Source organism: Scyliorhinus torazame, chromosome 10 (genome assembly GCF_047496885.1).
Source record: "Scyliorhinus torazame isolate Kashiwa2021f chromosome 10, sScyTor2.1, whole genome shotgun sequence".
Taxonomy (NCBI): domain Eukaryota; kingdom Metazoa; phylum Chordata; class Chondrichthyes; order Carcharhiniformes; family Scyliorhinidae; genus Scyliorhinus; species Scyliorhinus torazame.
In genome coordinates, this window is record NC_092716.1 from 92,819,147 (window position 1) to 92,841,723 (window position 22,577).

The window sequence follows — 22,577 nt, forward strand, 5'->3', positions numbered from 1 at the left end:
CGGCTGAATATTTGGACCTACACAGGGCCGTTGAAATAACCATTTCCCACTAGAGCGGGGATCAAGGGGAACAGGAGGTGTAGGGCATGGAGGTCCTCGACCTGGGACACCCGACCACCCGTCGCCTAAATTATATTATTCAGGCCCACGAGCCCCCGGACCGAGATTGGCGAGGCCAGGAAGCCTGACGAGTGTTTTCCCCCAAACCAGAAGACCGGATGGCAGGGGCCGGTATGCATATGGTGCCAGGACCGTGGTGAATGGTGCCCAAGACAGGGCCTGCCCTCCTACTGTTAAGCCAGGCATGACACACCACCCTTCCACCCACTTGGAACAGACATAGTTTTTGTGCGCAGATGTTGACGACTGCGACTAAATTGCATCACTGTGCTGATACACTTGAAGCTCCGCATAAATGGGCACCCAATCCTGATGGAATTAGATACCGGGCCTGCCGTCTCTGTCATCAGTTGGCACAGTTTCGGCACAGCATCAATTCTGGGATTCAAACTTTGGAGTTAAAGGACACGGATGCTCGATTCGCCATATATACGGTAGAGCAGTTAGAGATTGCCGGTACCTTGGTGGTTCCTGTCAAATACAGGCAGCAATAAGGGCAGCACGGTGGCGCAGTGGGTTAGCCCTGCTGCCTCATGGTGCCGAGGTCCCAGGTTTGATCCCGGCTCTGGGTCACTGTCCGTGTGGAGTTTGCACATTCTCCCCGTGTTTGCGTGGGTTTCGCTCCCACAACCCAAAGATGCGCAGGCTAGGTGGATTGAACACGCTAAATTGCCCCTTAATTGGAAAAAAATGAATTGGGTACTCTAAATTTGTAAAAAAAAAATAAAAAATACAGGCAGCAATCCAATTGTTTACCACTGGCTGTGGTACTTGGAGGCAACCCTAGTTTGCTGGGGTGAGATTAGTCGAAGTGCTTCCATCTTGACTGGCAGTGAGCGTGTCAAATGTGTCTGGAAGGGCTGAATACCGTACTGCCAAAATTCCCATAGGTCTTCGAGAAAGGTTTAGCCACTATCCAGGGTCCCACGGCCAGGATCTGGGTCGAACTGTTGGTGCAGCCACGTTATCTCCGTGCCCAGCCGACCCTGCGGCCGAAGGTAGTTGCTGAGCTCGACCGTTTGGAGAATTTGGACATTGTTCGCCCTGTGCAATTCACGGATTGGGCGGCGCCAGTTGTACCCATGCTGAAACCCAATGGCACCATATGTTAACTGTGTTTCCATTTGGACGCTAACCCGTACCTCGGATAGAGGACTTTTATGCAAAATACGGCAGAAATCACACCTTCACAAAGCTCGACATGAGCCATGTGTATCTTTAGCTGATTTTGGACCCAGGCTCCCAGCGATCAATGACTGGTTGACAGTGCGTCGTAGTTTACCTACACATGTTGATTACTGGGATGTCGATCCAGGGGTATTTAAGAAACCTCGATGAGCTGCTCCGATGTTTTTTTGGCCACTGGTGTTCGGCTTCACAGGGAAAGTGAGTGTTCCATGCCTGGGAAGTCACATACAAAATCACATACCTTGGTTGCCGTGTGGACCACAACGGCCTTCACCTGGTCGAGGACAAGGGCGATCCAGGAGGCCATTGTTCCAGACAGACAAATGCAGCTCACTCTTTTCTCGGCCTGGTCAACTATAATGGGAAGTTCATTCCGAACCTCACGACCCTGCTGGTCCCCTTGCACTGGTTCCTGAAAACGGGCCAAGAGTGGACATGGGTCAACTGCAGCGGGTGGCCTTCGCCGAGGTAAAAAGGCAGCTCTCCTCCTCACAGCTCCATGATAACATGCTCCGTATCAGATGAAATGAAATGAAAATCGCTTATTGTCACAAGTAGGCTTCAAATGAAGTTACTGTGAAAAGCCCCTAGTCGCCACATTCTGGCGCCTGTTCGGGGAGGCTGTTACGGGAATCGAACCATGCTGCTGGCCTGCCTTGGTCTGCTTTCAAAGCCAGTGATTTAGCCCTGTGCTAAACAGCCCCTGTTATCTTACCACACGAGGCTCAATAAAAGATTCTGGTTTGGACAAGTTGAAGTGTTTGGTGAGTTCCTTCATGAAGTACAAAGGACCAAACACACCATGGTACCACGAGTGCTGAAGATTTAAAGATAGCGACGGCAGTGACAATGTTGGGCATTTGGTTTGAAGACCGGTCTGGTGAACTGCAGCCCGAGGACACCCAACGCGTACAAAAGTGCTGAAGCTTCAGATGTTCGGTAACGTAGGTGAGAACTGACGGCTGTTCAAGCTTTATATTGCGACCATGGGCCTGCAGGCCCAGCCTGATGAAAGGCGAATCGCGTTGTTGATTTACAGTGGCAGGTCTACAAGCGCTCGAACTGTAAAGTCGCTTGTGTTTTATAGTGAGGAGGATCACAAGAACTTTGATGAAGTGACGAAGCACTTCGATAAGCATTGTTCCCCTAAGAAGAATGAAACGTTTGAGCGCTACATGTTCCATATGCGTACCCAGAGACTGGCGAATCATTTGACAGTATTGTCACGGACTTGAGGCTGAAGAACTAGTCTTGCAACTTCAGTGACCTGAAATCTTTGTTAATCCGCGAACAAATTGTCTTTTATTTACTTGATGATAAGCTTTGGACGATATTATTGTGGGAGGAAAATTTAGTACTGGTAAAGGCAGTGAAGATTTGCTTTGCGAGCGATATTGCTGCATAAAGAATAGACGCACTCTGCTCAAAAAATGTTGGTGCCAACGTGAAGAAGCCATCGCCATTAGTGCTGTGACGCACGTCATTAAGAAACGTGGTCTCAGTGTGTGCAGGCATTTTAAGCGGCCAACAGGAGCTGCCACCGCCATGTTGTGCCAGAAATGTGGCACTTGACATGCCCCATGGCAATGTCTGGCCTATGGAAAAGTTTGTTCCAGGCGCGGCCGTGTTGGGAACTTTTCAAAACAATGTTTTCCGCGTTCCACCATGGACCAAGAACGAGCGTGCATGCAGATGAGATAACATGGAAGAACAGTTTTTTAAAATACATTTAAAGTACTCACATTTTTTTTTCCTATGAAGGGGCAATTTAGCTTGTCCAATCCACCTGATCTGCACATCTTTGGGTTGTGGGAGTGAAACCCACGCAATCACGGGGAGAATGTGCAAACGCCACACAGGCAGTGACCCAGAGCCGGAATCAAACCTGGGTCCTCAACGCCATAGGCAGCAGTGCTAACCACTGTACCACCATGCCGCCCTGGAAGAACAGTTTTTCATCGATCTCATCGCGGCGAGAAACCAGACAACTCTCAGAAACAAAGATGAAAGGAAAATCGAAACAAAGAATGGTAATAAGAACGCTCCGAAAACCTTTATGTCCATACGCAAATCGAAGGTAATGCTGAATGATGCTTTTGCTCATTGTGACTTTGACCTTAAAGCGACAGCCAACCTCGTGAGTCGACATGCTTTGCAAAAGCTAAACGTGCAGCGAGATTTTGCTGATTGGCAAAGGCTGATGCTAGACTTCGTAATAAGAACTCTGGAGACCTTTGATGTTTGTGAACTAGTGATCTCAGTGGCAGGCATGAAGCACTCACTACTCTTTCACATTGTAGGCATGGGCGTGGACTCAGTACTTGGGATAAAACCATGTGAATCCTTGAATCTAGTCGAGTGGCGAAATATCATCAAAGATGACTGGTCATCTGAGCACAGTGAATCACTGCAAGGCATTACGGTGTGCACGGTGTATGAGGATTCAGAAGAAATCTTGCAAGACAGTGTGATGTGAATCCTGCCCATTGCGGGCAGGATCACGTTTGAGCAAATCTGCATATTAGAGTGAAACAGCTAGTCTCACTCTAATACCACTCGCACAAATGCCCAAAGCATGGGATCTGACCCCTTCACCTTGGAGATCTGAGGCGAGTGCCATTCAGTACTGGACTCTACATATGGGGATGAGATGGAATGCACTCATGGGGTCCTCCCATGGGATTGCAGGCCCCAAGGTGCTTGCCCTCTGGGCAGAGTGGCACCCTGGCACTACTGGTGCCACCCAGGCAGTGCCACCTGGACGCCAGCCTGAAGACGCCCACTTATAGGCGAGTTGGGGTATGGGGCGGGTGTTCAGGGTCGCGTTGGGGGGGGGTTGAGAGATCGGGATGCCATTTAAAAATGGCGTCCTGGTCAACTTTTGCAACGAGGTGTTCCGGCAAGTGGAACCCCTCAGCCCAGAAAACGGGACTAAGTGCGGCCTCATTTGGGTGTTCTCCGCTGAGGCCCGTATCTACCCGGCATTCAATAGCATGGTGTTTCACGGCACTCCAAGCATCCGGAAACATCCAATTAAACGTGCTCGCTACTGGTTCCTACTCAGGTAGATCACACCCAGAATAGAAGAAGTAGAACCTGAAAACAGCAAGTCAGCTTACTTGGTTGGAAAATTAGCTTAAAGGTTGATTTGAGGATAGCCTGGAGCGGCTACATTGTCACGGAGGTGGGTAGAGTTTAGGAATGTTCACTTGTTTCAATTTATCCTGGTGTTTGCTGGGAGAGGATTTAAGTTGCAGTTTGGACCTCGTGTGGTTTGCAGCTCCCTGAGAGAAGTTAGCCAAAATAAATGACAGTTAGAAAGAATCTGCAATTTAACCAGAGTAAAACACTAACTTCATCATTACCCATATGGAAGGTGGTTGAGGCGTTATCTCAGTTTGAATCTTGAGGGAACAGAAGCTGGAAGTTTTCCTCATTTGAAGGTAGTGCGTAAATCTATATAGTGAGCCTCACAGCGTTTTATTGCAAAAGAAAGTAATCAACTGAATTAGCTTGGAAGTATTGAAATGTAACCAGAACAAGAGACTGAAGCATCCAGTCAAGAGAAGGTAAATTAAATTTTTACCTCGAGAATAGCTAGAGCTGAGGAGAATTCTCTAGGGGATTGCGTCATAATATTGGTGGCCCCTGCAGATATAAATAACTTTAAGATTGATATGTCCTACAAGAGAATTCTTTGAGTTGGGGGGGTGGGGGGAATGAGAGTAGGAAGTACGTCCGAATGCATAACATGACTGTCTGCGTGGAGTTTGCACTTTCTCCCCTGGGTGTCCTCCGGGTGCTCCAGTTTCCTCCCACAGTCCAAAGATGTTTAAATTAGGTGGATTGGCCATGATCAATTGCCTTGAAATTGGGAAGGGGCCGTATCGGACCTGGTATTGGGAAATGAGCCCAGCCAGGTGGTTGATGTTTCAGTAGGGGAGCAGTTCGGAAACAGTGACCACAATTCAGTAAGCTTTAAGGTACTGATGGATAAATATAAGTGTAGTCCTAAGGTGAAGGTGTTAAATTGGAAGAAGGCTAATTACAACAATATTAGGCAGGAACTGAAGAATGTAGATTGGGGGCAGATGTTTTGAGGGCAAATCAACTTCCGGCATGTGGGAGGCTTTCAAGTGTAAGTTGATAGGCATTCAGGACCGGCACGTTCCTGTAAGGATGAAGGTTACGTTTGGCAAATTTCAGGAACCTTGGATAACGAGAGATACTGTGAACCTTTTCAAAAAGAAAAAGCAAGCATTTGATAAGGTTAGGAGGCTGGGAACACACAAACCGAGTATGGAATACAAGGAAATTAGAAAGAAACTTAAGCAAGGAGTCAGGAGGGCTAAAGGGGGGGTCATAAAAAGTCACTAGCCAGGAGGATTGAAGAAAATCTCAATGCTTTTTATACATATATAAAGAGCAAGAGGGTAGCCAGGGAGAGGGTTGGCCCACTCAAGGACAGGGGAGGGAATCTATGTGTGGAGCCAGAGGAAATGGACGAGGTATTAAATGCGTACTTTGCGTCAGTATTCACCAAAGAGAAGGACTTGGTGGATGGTGATTCTGGGGAAGGGTGTATAGATAGTTTGGGTCATGCTGAGATCAAAAAGGAGGCGGTATTGGGAGCATTAAGGTAGACAAGCCCCCAGGGCTGATGGGATATACCCCAGAATACTGAGAAATAACAATGATTAACTCCCTGCCTCAACATTTTATCAGCCTTGATGATCTCAGCTTCAGGTAATCAAACATCCAGATATTCCTGGTCAAACCAAGGAACAGTGTAAAGAGATGCAAAGTGTAAAATACACACAACACCCCATTGGGATAAGTTCACAACAGTCAGACACACCGCCCCCGTTTTACAGATTCTTGACCCTCATACACATCATGCCCATCTCAATGATGAAAATAAAACTTAGAAATGAACTGGAGATAGGGTGGTGGAATGTTGTGTAGATTTTATTTTCCATAATTTTGAAATACATACTATACATCAAGATACAGGGTAGTCCGTTTAAAATGAGCTTTTTTTGGTGTTAATCTCAGATCAACTTCTACTCAGTAAGTTTAATATAAAAAGCATAATGTGCCTGTAAACATTTAACATTTTTCAAGAAACTGCATTACAAACAAATTCCATCTGTTTTCACTGGAACCTGGTGAAAGCCCGCTGACAGTACAGTGTAAAATACACTAGGACAGCTGCAAATTTACCCCTTTAATTCAAGTCTTTAAAAAAATTGACTTGTAAATTAATGACACATCAACGATACAGTATTTCTTTCATCTTTGAAAAGTCTGATTTTGTTTAGCTGTGCTGATTTCTTTTCAAATACTGCTTACTGCTTTAAAGTTCCACGGGTCCATGCCATAGTTTATTTATTCACTTACTGAAAAAAAGCTAGAACTTACATTATAATCAGATGCAGACAATCACATCGGGTCATTCCCTCCAACCACCTACAGTAGCTCCGTCCATTTTATGGCACTGTCAAGACAACCCATCACATAAGGCAACATCCCAGTCACATAGAAATATTGAACAGAGATTGTAATATCCACACCATTTGTACTTCTATTTGTTCAGCCAGATAAAGGCCAACGTGCACACCTTCTCTTCCCCCACCCGCGGCTCCGACCAAATAACTGGTGTCCCAACTGTGCCGTCACAATAGAGGATTTGGATTTACCTGACAAACTCACATATATACAGTGCAGGCATCGAGACAAGCTTTCTGAATGTACACAACGCCTATAAAAAAAGCTGATTAGATAATATGCTTTTATTTTCTTCACTGTGCACTGTAACTGAAAGCCAAGTATATTGTGTCGGAAGGGTGGGGTAAGGAAGAAGAGGAGAGACAGAGGTTATAGCTGTTTACAGCTGCATATATCCACTGTTATATAAAAGGAATTATTAATTAAAACATCAAAGCACCAGGACAAAGAAACTACAATCTGCAAAGAAATACAAAAATAAAACCTGCAACAAATATAAAAGCTTCATACTTAGAGCTTAGTGTCTAAGGGAAATGTGGACCCATTAATGACAGACACATTTGGTACTGTCATAGACACTAAAGAAATAACAGTTTTTATTAAATGAATATAGATATAGATTTTATATAGATTTTCACATTAGAGGAGAGGATAAAAGGCCAGTAATTAGAAAGGAGACAAAAAAATAAATTCGGAGAAGAATCTTATTGGATTCATACAAGAAACAAACAAAAAATGGTAATGAAGAAAATAGAATAGGTAAACCTCCAAAGCCTAATGATTTCCACCCTAGTGTGTTAAAAGAATTGTTGAATTATATAAGTGTTATCTTTCAAATCTCTCTTATTTCGTTAATTGGTCAGTTAGATTGGAAATGTGCCAATTTCAGTCCATTATTTAATTGAGAAACAGGAACCAGGTAAACACAGGGCCTGTCACTTTAATGTTAGTTACAGGGAAGTTACTGCTCTGTCGTTGAGAATACAATGACTAAACAATTGAATTCATATAAACTGATCAGGAATCTAAAATAGCTTCAAGGACAAGTCATTTCTGACTAAGATAAAGGCGAGTCTATGGATGTAAACCTTAGACTTTCAGAAGACATTTTGATAAGATTGCACAAAAAAAAGAAAGACTAGCGTACACAGAATGGGAAGCAGCCTTTTAACTGGTGTTGGAGAATGGTTGGAAGATCAGTGGGATAAAGGGAAGGCACTCGGAGAGAATGTGACAAGTGGGAATTCTCAGACTAGTCCATCTATCCCTAGCGATAGATTCAGCATTTGGGATCAGTACTTCAGCTCCATGTTTTCACCATACCTATTAATGACTTGAAAGAAGGATCAGAGTTGTGAGTCAAGTTGATAGATAACATTACATTAGGAGGGTCAGCAATGCATGTAAACGGGACAAGGAAGTTAAAATGGGACATGGAATGATTAAGTAACCAAGACTATGCAAGTGGAGTTCGACATGGGCAAGTGTGAAATTATTAACTTTCGGCCCAAGAACCATAAATTGTGGTATTTCAAGTTCAAGGGTGTTCAAGAACGCAGATCATTAAAAGGTAGTAGATGGATACAAAATGCAGTCAAAAGGGTATTATAATGTTTGCCTCTATCACTAGGGAGTTGGAGGATAAGTAGAAGAGTTTATTTTTCAGTTGTATACAGCCTTGGTCAGAACCCCATCGGAGTACTGCATTCATTTCGGAGGTATTCCATTTCAGCAACTTATTTATTTATATATTTTTAAAAACGCATTTTATTCAAACTTGCATCAACGTTAAACATCCCGGGAAACATTCTTCCCAACAATCAACTATACAGTTTGTACAGATTTTCCTCCTTTTTCACCCCCCCCCCCCCCCCCCCCCCCCCGGCGACGAACAGCCCCTCAAACACGGTCACAAATATCCCCCACCTTTCCTCGAACTCCCCTGAAGAGCCCCTTAACTCATACTTTATCTTCTCTAACCACAGGGTGTCGTACAGGTCACCCAACCAAGCTGCTAACCCCGGTGGCGATGCTGACCGCCACTCCAGCAAAATTTGTCGCCATGCAATCAGAGAGGCGAAGGCCATGACACCTCCTCTCCATGAGCTCTGGTTTCTCTGAAACCCCAAATATGCCACCAAAGGGTCCGAGTCCACTCCCTCCTCCACTATCCTGGCTAAGACCGTGAATACTCCCGCCCAGAACCTTCTCAATTTTTCACAACCCCAAAACATATGGCCATGATTCGCTGGCCCCCACCCACACCTCTCACACTCATCTGCTACCCCCTGAAACAACCCACTCTTTCTCGCCCGAGTCACATGCACCCTGTGCACCACCTTGAACTGTATCCGGCTCATCCTTGCACAAGAGGAATTCCCGTTTACCCTTCGCAGTGCCTCACTCCATACTTTCCAATTGATCTCCACTCTCATTTCTCCTTGATCTTCACCACCCGCTCGCCTCCCTGCTCTCCCAGCCACTTATATATATCCCCAATTCTTCCCTCCCCTTCCACATCCGGAAGCAGCAGTTGCTCCAGCAGGGTGTATCCCGGCAACCTAGGGAACCCCCTCCAGATCTTTCGTGCAAAGTCACTAACCTGTAGATACCTGAACTCACTACCCCTCGGCAGCTCTACCCTCTCCCTTAGCTCCTCCAGACTGGCAAACCCTTCCTCCAAATACAAATCCCTCACCTTGACCAGCCCCACTTCCCTCCACCTCCTGTATACACTAACCACGCCCCCCCCGGCTCAAACCCATGATTCTCGCACAGCGGCGTTAGCACCGACGTCCCTTCCACCCTAAAATGCCTCCTCAGCTGATTCCATATCCTCACTGTGGACTGCACCACTGGACTCCTTGAATACCTACTCGGAGCCATTGGCAATGCTGCCATCACCATAGCCCTCAAACTAGACCCCTGACAAGATTCCTCCTCCATCCTAACCCACTCTACCCCTTCTTCTTCCCACCACCGCCGCACCTTATCCACATTCGTCACCCAATAATAATGAAGTAAGTTTGGCAACGCCAACCCCCCCTGCCTCTATAGCAGGGTCGTCCCCACCCTTGGCACCTTCCCCGCCCATACCAAGTCAGAGATGATGGTGTCCACTTTCTGAAAAAAGGCCTTTGGTATAAAGATCGGGAGAGCCTGAAAGGTAAAGAACCTCGGCAGAATATTCATTTTCACCACTTGGACCCTCCCCGCCAATGCTAAGTGCAGTGTATCCCACCTCTTAAGATCCTCCCTGGCCTCTTCCACCAGCTTCGTTAAGTTCCACTTATGGAGCCCCGTCCATTCCCTCGCTACCCGAATCCCCAAGTACCTAAACCTATCCCTCGCTACCGTAAATGGCATCCCCCCGAAATTAGCCCGCTGTGCCAGCTCATTCACCGGGAATACCTCGCTTTTCCCTACATTCAGCTTGTATCCCGAGAACCCTCCAAACCTCCCCAACAGGCCCATAATCCTTCCTATACCCTCCAACGGATCTGAAACATACAGCAAGAGATCATCGGCATAGAGCGACACCCGATGCTCCCTCTGTCCCCTCATTATTCCCTGCCACTCTGCCGACCCCATGAGAGCCATTGCCAACGGCTCTATGGCCAGCGCAAACAGCAGCGGCGACAGCTGGCACCCCTGCCTCGTTACCCTGTGTAAGTCAAAGCTTTGTGAGCTCATATCATTCGTCCTCACCCTTACTCTTAGCGCCACATACAGCAACCGCACCCATGCCACAAATCTCAGCCCAAACCCAAACCTTCCCAAAACTTCGAACAAGTACCGCCACTCCACCCGATCAAATGCTTTCTCTGCATCCATGGACACCACCACCTCCGGTACCAGAGCTCTCGACGGATTCATCACCACATTCAACAGCCATCTCATATTACACGCGAGCTGCCTGCCCTTCACGAAGAATGTTTGATCTTCTGCCACCACCCCCGGGACACAATCCTCCATCCTTCCCACCAACAACTTAGCCAATACTTTCCCAGCCATGTTCAATAGTGATATGGGTCCATACAACCCATATTCCACCGGATCCTTCCCTTTTTTGGGGATTAGTGTGATTACTGCCTGCTTCGTCTTCCGGCAACTCCCCCTTTTCCAGAGCTTCATTAAACGCCCCCAACAGATGTGGTGCCAGGTCCGCTGCAAATTCCTTATAAAATTCTGCCGGGTACCCATCCGGCCCAGGGGTCTTCCCCGAATTCATACCCCTGATACTATCCAGCACCTCCTCAGACCCAGGGGCTCCTCCAACACCTCCCTCTTTGCTTCCTCCACCTGGGGAAATTCCTGCTCGTCCAGAAACCGCCCCATGTCCCCCTCCTCTCCTCCTGGGTCTGCCTCATAAAGTCCCTGGTAATATTCTCTAAATGCCTCATTTATCTTCCCTGGCTCTGACACATCCCCAGCCCGGATCTTCAATATTTCCCTGGACGCAGCCTGCCTCCGCAGCTGGTGTGCCAGCATGCGGCTCGCCTTCTCCCCATACTCTTATTGCACCCCTCTTGCCCCACGCAGTTGCCCTACCCGCCCTCCCCGTTGTCACCCTGTCAAATTGCCCCTGCAACTTCTTCCTCCTCGCCAATCCCACCACGGTGGGCACCCTCAAATATTCCCTGTCCACCCCCAGTATCTTGCTCATGAGACGGTCATGTTCCGCCCTCCTTTCCTTATTCACACACACCGTAAATGAGATAATTTCTCCCCGGACCACTGCCTTGAGTGCTTTCCAAAAAATGCCCGCCAACACCTCCCCATTCTGATTAAACTCCACATAATTCCTAATCGCCAACCGCACCTCATCACAAAAACCTCCATCCGCCAACAACCCCAAGACAAACCTCCACCCCGGCCTCTGATCCCATCCCGTACTGAACTGAATATCCAGCCAGTGGGGCGCATGGTCCGAGATAACTATCCCTGAATACTCTGGCCCCTCCACCCCAACCAAAATCTCCCGACTCACTACAAAGTAATCAATCCTCGAATACACCTTATGGAATGTGTGAAAAGAAGGAATACTCCCTTCCCCTTGGGTTCTGAAAGCGCCATGGATCCACCATACCCATCCTCTCCAGAACCCCCCCCCCCCCCAGCTCCCTTGCCGTTCGTACCCTACCCATCGACCTGGGGCTCGATCTATCCACCCTCGGCTGCAGGACACAGTTAAAATCTCCTCCCATGATCAACTGGTACGTGGCTAAATCCGGGATTGCTGCCAGCAACCCCCTCATAAAACCCACATCATCCCAATTTGGGGCATACACATTTACCAACACTACTGGTGCCCCTTCCAATACCCCACTCACAATCACATATCTCCCACCTGGATCCCTCATCTCCCTTGCACTCACAAATCCCTTTCTTTCCTCATTAAAATCGCCACACCCCTCGATTTCGAATCAAACCCAGAATGAAAAATCTGCCCAACCCACCCCTTCCTTAACCTAACCTGGTCCTTCACACGGAGGTGTGTCTCCTGCAAAAAGACCACCCCCGCTTTCAAGCTCCTGAGGTGCGCGAACACCCGCGACCTTTTAACCGGCCCATTCAGTCCCCAGACGTTCCACGTTACCACCCTTACCGGAGGCTTATGCCTCCAATCCCCTCTACCGTCCGTCATCTTCCACACTTAACTCCTGCTCCTTTAATTCCACTCTGTACCTAGCCCATCCCAGATGGCCCCTTTCTTCGCCCTTAACCATGCATTTCAGCAACTTATAATGGCTTTAGAGCAGTTGCAATAAAAATTCCCAGAGGTTTAAAGAGTCAAATTATGTAAACTTGGCTTGTATTTCCTGGAGTATAAAAAAGTTAAGTGCTGATCCAATTGAGGTGCTTAAAAAGCTAAAAAGATTTGATGGTTTCCCTACATCTATTGTTTCCCCTGGGGGTTGTCAAAAATGTTTTTAAATCTTAAAATTAGAGTGAGGTTATTATGCAAAGATATCAGGACATGGAGCAAAGACAAATGCTTGGTATTGAGGAAAGATCAGCCATGCTCTATCTGAATGGAGGAGAAGGCTTGAGGATCTGAATCATCTTCCAATGGAATCAATATTCAACAAAATAACTGCAACAATCAGAATTGTAAAGTTTATAGTGCCTGTACTTTGAATTGTACCATATTAATCTCCTGAGTGGAGGTCTTGTGGTGCAGTAAGTAGCACCCCTATCTTTGAACCAGCTCTGGGTTCAAATCCCACTCCAAAGCCACGGAAGGTGCATTCATAACATGACCAAACAGGTTGATTCTCAACCTGCAAATCTTTTCAATATGTCAGTAAGTACAGGAGAGTCTCCTGGTCAGGAAGAACCATGTTGTAGCTGCAGCGCAACAGCCTCTCCACATTAAAAGCCTCCACTTGCAGATTTTCGCCATGTGTTGTACTCTTGGACAAGCATCCTCCTTACCTTAAGGGACTACCAGAGAGGGAGAGTTCCCTGAGTGCAATGCGTATATGTAGTCTGGACCAAGGTTGCGATGTTCAGCTGTTAAACTGGAGCAGTATTAATGAGACACAATTCCTTTCAATCATTGCTCTTATACTCCCTGTGGAAATGTAGACATATGGCAAAATCAATTGGAGGATATGGCATCTGAAGACATACATGTCAAAACAAGTGTATAAATTCCATTGATAGGATGCTGGCATGGGAAGCTAATAATCAGGATCTTGCTTGCCCTTCAGATCGACAATCAGAACTTCTTCACTTTTAAACTAACATGAGACATTACAGAATTATTTTGCAACCTTCATTAGCAAATAAATGTAGTGTTGCAAATTATATTGGGGGTAAATGTTTGAGCAACAATACATCTTAATTATTTAGGTAGAGATTGTCCTTTCCCAATTTAACTGATCTTTCCTCTCCACATGCCATATACCATTCATCACTCAAGGCTGACAAGATAATCAGTTACTCCCAGGCCTCTCCACTGAAGCAGTTGCTTAACTGTGAGTCATCGTGGCCTGCAATAGCTCACCTGCTGAGCTGCACTTCCTGCCCGAGGGGAAACGATCAACGCCTGCCTCAGTGAAAACAACCTCGGTCAACTGCATGAGAAATAACAGGTGCTAACCCACATCCTGCGGGACAGCATCTGGTGACTACCCTGTCTGATAGTAATTTTAATCAAACAAAGAGAGAAAAAAACAGGAACAATTGTGGAATCATGCAGCTTTAGGATAACTTCCTTTTTTATTGCAGCCATTTGTAAAGGATCAACAATTGCACAAATGCCCCCAAATTCTTTATCATCTTAAGAATTGAGTAGGTTTTTCATACTACAATGTTACGGTTAAAATGTTTTCAGATATGGATGAAACAGCTGAGTATTTTCAACATTTTCTTTTCATTTTCAAAAAATGCATTGAAGTTTTATGCAAGAATGTTGATGCTAGTTTCAATTTGCTTCTAAAAATATTTGTTGAATTAGGCTGCTTAGTACTGAGCCACTAGGTGGCACCCATGCTTGACACAAGCAGTCAAACACTGCATGCAGCCACAACTGGACTGGGTACATCTGAACAGTGCCCTAAACCACAGTTGTACTGTTGAGAAGTGGGAACAGCAGTCAAACATCGGTCACAGATCAGGTGCTCAGCTAGTGAGCAGAAATGGGACTCAGAGTTTTATGAGAATGGGGAAGAGAGTCAATGTAGTTTTAATGTAGATACGTAGCTCCATATTTCCTTCAAACACATTTGAAGGAAAAAGTATTTTTCTGAATTATTACTGGATATGGGATTTGTGAGGAAAGAAGAAAATATAGCTGCGCTGTTAATCCCCTCAGGTTCATCACAACTACCAAGAAAAAAGGCTGAAAACAGGTCAGCTCAATGAGAGCATGAAAAATGGTTTAAACTCAAGGCACTATGACAGGATAACGCAAAGTAAAAATTACACAAGAGGCATTCAAAATTAAGTAAATAAGCTTTGACTTTGATATACTTTTTACAACGCTCGACTTGAAAAATAGGACAACCGTCCAGGTGAGAATCTGTATCAGATTAAAGCAGTGCAAAAGCTTCCAGTAAATTTTTTTAAAATACATACATACACAGAAAACAAAAAGTGCATTACTTGAAGTCATTATGAATGTGCTGTGTATCGTGCAACATCTTTAAACCAAATTTTTTTTAAAATAAAAAGAGCAAATCCTTGCGTCACTGGCTCTCGGTACCCAAAGTGTGAACATCTTTAAATCCTTTACGGATTACTTTATGAGGACCTCTGTCAACTCATTTAAAGAATCAGAGTGCACAGTGAAACCATTACAAAAGTAGAAGGGAAACGTAAAGCCGATGCTGGAACCAAATGCACAGTAAAAACAGCAGCAACACAATCCTTCTATGCAAGTCAATCGCTGTACACATGGGAAAGCCCGTAACCCACCACATCAAAACATTAATTTCACAATGACTGTACACAGTTCCGGGAAGTGCCAAGCCTACTCACATTTCTGGGAAAAGCACAATTTTCTCGCAGTAATATATCTTACGCTCAAACTCAATACCCGTCATGCAGAAACTTGAAGTACCCAAAACTGCTAGCAGCATGGTTTCAAATGGTTTTTTTGACCACTAGTGCAATTTGTCTTGATTCCAAAATTCGCCAGCAAACAACATTTTTAATGTAAATGCTGGTGTGCGTGGTCCTCATTTTCCTTTTGAACTCTCATTTTCCAGATGTAACGTTCATTCCTTGTAAAATATCATCTCTGGTCTCTTTCTCATTTGTCTTGACTGTTCGTCAACAATAAAAAACTAGCTTTCGGTTGGAAAAAAATGACCATTTAATTTACTAGTAAATGCTACAGCAGGAAATCAACTCCCGGATATTCTGACTGCCTGCGCCCAGCAAATTCAGCTTCCTCCTAATGTTTACAGGGATCAGCGTACTGGCTCTGCTTGGGAGTTCTGAATGACCAGAGAATGAAGGGCTATGAATACTAGTTTAAGTTACTCCTGTCAACTTACAGTCGCTGTAAACACATCACTGAATAGTCCATAGCTCTGGGCAAATATCGCAATGCCCTTGCTGCTATAAACTCTGGCCTTCCAATGTAATTACTGTCCCCCAAAGAAAGTGGAAAAGTACTCACATCTGGGTCACATGCAGGTCCATTGCATTTCCTGAGACTTACTAGAAGCCTACTTCACCCAAAGTCGTAAAAATATCTTTATACCATGCTGTCAATTTTTGTGTGTGACAATGTTTGTCAAAATTAGAAAAAGGAAGTCTTAACTGTTTCGGTTTATCTAGCACAAATTATTGTAAATGCTTATTCAATAGTTTATTGAACATCGTGATGGTACACCATATCAAAACACCTTGACAAAAAGGAGCATCTTTCTCCAGCTGTTATAAATACAACAGCCTGACCATTCAGGCTACAGAATAAGCTGAAGTAAAGTTGATATCTTTAACAGCAGGGCAGATTCACTAGTCTCTAGAGGAAATTGCAGCCATAAAAAAATCCCACAAGGGCCTTGGGTGGAGGGCAAAAAAGAGATTTAACTGTCTCTTTAGAATGCCTGTGTCATTTTGTAGCACTGACCTGAAGAGCTCGAGAAGGCAGAATTCCAGGTTTAAATGTTAGTGTAGAGAACGCTTCTGGCAGAAAATTGTCGACAAGGAACAGATCCTTTCGATACAAGAGGGAGGTCTGTTTATGTGTTAGATTTTTGGCAACATTTGTCACAAAGTGGGATGGGAAAAAACCAGGAGTGCTCGTGTCTGTACACACATTATCAAGAACACGCTGGCTACACTGGACACTGTGTAAACACATCATGGACACAACTACAAGCCCACGGACACTCAACGCTTTACATTCTGGCATTTTCAGAACTTGGTCAACATACGTGAAATTCCACTCTCCTTTGCTTTTATAACCTGTTGTGGTTGTCACCTTGAAATCACATCCCAGAGACAAGACTTTTGCACAGCATTTTCAAACCCAAAAAGCAATCGTGCTCTGTTTGGCTAGTCCTTTCCCCCTTTTTTTCCATACAGTCTTTTCAAATAGAATCAGTCGTTCCATTATTCTGGGGCTGATGTGATCGATCTACCAGCTGGCGATCTTCCCATACTTCCTTCTTTATCCAAGTTTGGGATGCAGAAATTTCATTTGGTGCTTTAGTTTCTCTTGTTCCAAAACTGGTTGCTGGAATTCAGTTTAAGGGTAAACGTCCGAGTGTATCAGATTCTTAACCTCCAGGTAAGGGTTTAGCCAAAGTGAGCAAAGTGCCCTGTAGGGAAAAAAACAGAAAGTCAAAGTTTACTACTCAGAAACTGTGACCTACGTAAAATTAACAAACATGCTTCCTCTCAAAGAGACATTTTGCTGTTTGTTTTCTTTAAAATAGCTAATAAATACAATTTAAAATACAACATTTGTTAAAGTTACAATTTTACCTACCTGTTGCATAATTCAAAAATAGTTTGAGAATATTAGAACCGGTTTTAAAGGCACAGTAACATAGGAGATTGTTGTGCCTTCAGTCAATATATTGGCCCAGATTCTCCTGTAACTACGAGATTGATGATGAAGACAGCAAATGTAGCCGTCTAGTTAGCCAATCTCATTGTAGATAGTGCACTCTACTTTGATGCTTCAATTGGATAACAGGAGTTTTTATGGCGCGGTGGATAGCATCCTGACCTCTGGGCCAGAAGCTCCGGGGTTCAAGTCCCACTTCAGGACTTGATGGCCATTGAAAGAGCATGCGTAATGTGGCCAAACAGAGCAATCAGCCTGTACATCCATCCAGTATGCTTCATGATAGACAGTAAAGTGCGGGAAGGTTTCCTGGTCAGTTATTCTGCAGAAGACAATGACAAATTACTGCAGTACTTTGCCAAACATAATGATGGACCAATCAAATGGATGTCCATGACCGTCAATAACATCTCGGGGCATGAAACTTGGAGGAGGAGGACTTGGATAACACGCAGCGAACATACAGGTAAATCAGAAGGAGTGCATCCAATGGTCAATGTAAAAATGTATTGATTAGATGTTCAGTCTTTCTATCCATCTCTTAGCAGTCACTAATTGTTCATCGCAATGAGTTTAGTACATTCAAAAATATAGATCTTATTTTCTGTAACCTCCATTGCAGTTGAGGCAGAATTGTTTATTTCCAACACAAAATGTAATATGGACAATAATAATAACCTTTATAATCTTTATTAGTAGGCTTACATTAACACTGCAATGAAGTTACTGTGTGTGGTATTATAGGTATTACGGTACCTGACAGGCTAAAGCACCATTGGTGGAAACTGTATGCTTTCTATTGGTAGAATGTATGATAGCTCTGCCCTGATAGGCGGGGTATAAGAACCCGAGCCGTCCCAGCAGCCTTCATTCTGTACCTGAGCTGCAGGGGGAAACATCTGGCTTATTAAAGCCTTCAGTTGGACTACAACCTCGCTTTAGTGGTCATTGATCGTGCATCAATTTAATAAGCTAGTTTTTTTAAGAAGAAAGGATGGAGCTCCGAATCAAGTCGGAGTGTCTGCAACTTAGCCCCCACGCGGCGAACTCAGCGGCAATCTTTAAGCACTGGCTGGCGTGCTTTAAAGAGTATCTCGAGACGACCGAAAACGCACCCACGTGAGAGCAGAAACTGCACGTCCTGCACTCAAGGGTGAGCCCGGAGATTTACACCCTTATCGAGGAAGCAGAAGACTTCGATGCAACAATAGAGCTGCTAAAAGGACACTATATTCGCCCGGTAAACCAGGTCTACGCCCGGCACCTGCTTGCAACAAGGCGACAAACCCCTGGGGAAATCGCTGGAGGAATTCTACCGTGCATTCCTGGTGTTGGGCAGAAGCTGCGGCTGCCCGCAGGTTTCGCCGAGCGAACACATGGAACTCTTAGTCCGGGACGCTTTCGTGGCAGGTATGCTATCGTCACAAATCCAGCAGCGCCTGTAAGAAAAGGACACTCTGGGTTTCAGGGAGGCATGGTCCCTTGCAGGCTCCCTGGACGTGGCCTCCAGGAACGCCCGCAGCGTGGAACCCCTCCGCGTTCGACCCCGACACTTCCCCCATTCCCCCACAGGCCTGCGCTGCAAGGCGACCTGGCAACCCCGAGGGGCCCCGCTGCTACTTTTGCGGGCAGGCAAAGCACCCCTGCCAGCGCTGCCCGGCCCGCGCATCCACCTGCAAGGGATGCGGCAAAATGAGCCATTTCGTGGGGGTATGCTAGGCCCGGGCGGTTGCCGCGGTCTCCGGCAGCGAATGCGGACCGCAACCACTAACTTCTCCATGGGCCCCATGCGGCCAGCGGTCGCCGCCATCTTCATATCCCAGGGCCACGTGCGGACCCCGGGTGCCACCATCTTGTTCCGCAGATGCCACGTTGGAGGGATGGGCGCCGCCATTTTGTCCACCCCCAGCCATGTGCGACCAATGGGAGACGCCATCTTGGATGAACCCCAAGGACCCCAGCTGGGCGGACCACGCACTGCCCGAAGAGAACTCTCAACTGCTGCGACTAGCCTCGGTGACTCAGGATCAGTCTCGGCCTCGAACACTGTCAACTGATACGACGATCGTATTCATCAACGGGCACGAGACGTCCTGCTTAATCGACTCTGGGAGCACAGAGAGCTTCATACACCCTGACACGGTAAGGCGCTGTTCTCTCCTCATCCACCCCATTAATCAAAAAATCTCCCTGGCTTCCGGTTCCCACTCAGTGGAGATAAAGGGGTTTTGTGTAGCAACCTCACAGTCCAGGGAAGGGAGTTTAAAAATTACCGTCTCTACGTCCTTCCCCACCTCTGCGCAGCTACACTCCTGGGTTTAGACTTCCAGTGTAACCTTCAAAGTCTGACCTTCCAATTCGGCGGCCTTATACCCCCCCTTACTGTCTGCGGCCTCACGACCCTTAAGGTCGACCCGCCTTCCCTGTTTGCGAACCTCACCCCGGATTGCAAACCCGTCGCCACCAGGAGCAGACGCTACAGTGCCCAGGATCGGATCTTTATTAGGTCAGAGGTCCAAAGGCTACTGAGGGAAGGGGTCATTGAAGCCAGTAACAGCCCCTGGAGAGCTCAAGTAGTGGTGGTAAAGACCGGGGAGAAGCATAGGATGGTCATCAACTACAGGCAGACTATCAACAGGTTTACGCAGCTGGACGCGTACCCTCTCCCCCGCATATCCGACCTGGTAAACAGGATCGCGCATTATAAGGTCTTCTCCACAGTGGACTTCAAGTCCGCCTACCACCAGCTCCCCATCCGCACTAGTGACCGCAAATACACTGCCTTCAAGGCAGATGGGTGGCTCTATCACTTCTTAAGGGTTCCCTTCGGTGTCACTAACGGGGTCTCGGTCTTCCAAGGCGAGATGGACCGAATGGTTGACCGGTACAGTTTACGGGCAACATTCCCGTATCTCGATAATGTCACCATCTGCGGCCATGACCAGCAGGACCATGACACCAACCTCCGAAAATTTCTCCAGACTGCTAAAATCCTTAACCTTACATACAACAAGGATAAATGCGTGTTTAGCACCGACCGTCTAGCCATCCTCGGCTACGTAGTGCTAAATGGAGTTTTAGGCCCCGACCCTGAATGCATGCGCCCCCTTATTCATGTTCCCCCTCCTTCACTGCCCCAAGGCCCTGAAACGTTGCCTAGGGTTTTTTAGCTACTACGCCCAGTGGGTCCCCAACTACGCGGACAAGGCCCGTCCCCTGACCCAATCCACAGCTTTTCCTCCGTCGATAGAGGCCCGCCAGGCCTTCAGCCGCATCGAAACAGACATTGCAAAGGCCATGATGCACGCCATCGATGAGTCCCTCCCCTTCCGAGAGCGGTGTGTCCGATGTAGCTCTGGCGGCCACCCTCAACCAAGTGGGCAGACCCGTGGCCTTCTTCTCTCGTACCCTCCATGCTTCCGAAATCCGCCACTCTTCAGTCGAAAAGGAGGCCCAGGACATAGTAGAAGCTGTGCGACATTGGAGGCATTACCTGGCTGGCAGGAGATTCACCCTCCTCACTGACCAACGGTCGGTTGCTTTCATGTTTGATAATGCACAGCAAGGCAAGATAAAAAACGATACGATCTTGCGGTGGAGGATCGAACTCTCCACCTACAACTACGAGATCTTGTACCGTCCCGGGAAGCTAAAAGAGTCTCCTGACACCCTGTCTCATGGCACATGTGCCACCGCACAAGTGGACCGCCTCCGAGCCCTCCACGAGGACCTCTGCCACCCTGAGGTCACTCGCTTTTTCCATTTTGTCAAGACCCGCAACCTGCCCTACTTCATCGAAGAGGTCAGGACAGCCACCAGGGGCTGCCAAATCTGCGCGGAGTGCAAACCGCACTTCTACCGACCAGAGAAACGCACCTGATAAAGGCTTCCCGTCCCTTTGAACGCCTCAGCATGGACTTCAAAGGCTCCCTCCCCTCCACCGACCGCAACATGTACTTCCTGAACATGATTGACGTGTACTCCCGGTTCCCAATCGCCATCCCCTGCCCCGACATGACCGCAACCACCGTCATCAAGGCCCTCCATAGCATTTTTGCACTGTTCGGGTTCCCCACTTACATACACAGTGATAGGGGGTCCTCTTTTATGAGCGACGAACTGCGTCAATTCCTGCTCAGCAAGGGCATTGCCTCGAGCAGGGCGACCAGTTACAACCCCCGGGGGAACGGACAGGTAGAGAGGGAGAACGGAACGGTCTGGAAATCAGTCCTACTGGCCCTACGGTCCAGGAACCTTCCAGTCTCCCGCTGGCAAGATGTCCTCCCGGAAGCCCTCCACTCCATCCGGTCACTGCTTTGTACGACCACCAATCAGACACCTCACGAACGTCTCCTTGTCTTCCCCAGGAAGTCCTCCTCTGGGACCTCGCTCCCAACCTGGCTGGAAGCTCCCGGACCAATCCTGCTCCGAAAACACGTGCGGGCGCACATGTCGGACCCATTGTTCGAGAGGGTCCATCTGCTCCATGCTAACCCCCAGCACGCCTTTGTGGCATACCCTGACGGCCGACAAGATACGGTCTCCCTACGGGACCTGGCGCCCGCCGGAACTCCACGCACATTCCAGCCACCAGTCCCACCCTCCCCTCCACCGCAACACCTTATAGCAGGATCGGTCCTTCCGCCGGCCCCGTCTAGGCCCCCCCACCCACCGATGCCCCCCGCAGGCGCTCCCTTCCCAGGTTAGCCGTTTTCCCCACCAGCGCCATCTAGGGGTGCCGAAGCTGCCATGGAGATCAAAGCCACGCTCCTGGAGTCATAGACGCCCGAGCCTCCACCGGAGTCACCACCGAAGCTCCGATGATCGCAGAGGACGACCAGGGCTCGCGATCGACTGATTGTTTCATTTTAATTGTAATCTGTAAATATAAACCATCAAATGTACATAGCTATCAGATATGTAAATAGTTACTAAATACTGTACGGAGGTATGACAGTACCTCCATAACTAATTATACCATGTTGCTATGTTTTGTTGTTTCAGGCCACCACCCCCGCCGGACTCTTTTTTAACAGGGGGCGAATGTGGTATTATAGGTATTACGGTACCTGACAGGCTAAAGCACCATTGGTGGAAACTGTATGCTTTCTATTGGTAGAATGTATGATAGCTCCGCCCTGATAGGCAGGGTATAAGAACCCGTGCCGCCCCAGCAGCCTTCATTCTGTACCTGAGCTGCTGGGGGAAACATCTAGCTTATTAAAGC

At 47.0% G+C, this 22,577-nt stretch overlaps 1 protein-coding gene across 1 annotated transcript in view; it reads right to left on the minus strand.

The window, feature by feature from the left end:
• Positions 1-14,020: 14,020 nt before the first annotated feature.
• The window catches only part of znrf1 (zinc and ring finger 1), a 428,257-nt gene continuing 419,700 nt past the window's right edge, over positions 14,021-22,577 (minus strand). The window contains exon 5 of the mRNA XM_072518441.1: positions 14,021-17,099. The gene's annotated coding sequence lies outside the window, so the exon portion shown is untranslated. The remainder of the gene's footprint in view (positions 17,100-22,577) is intronic.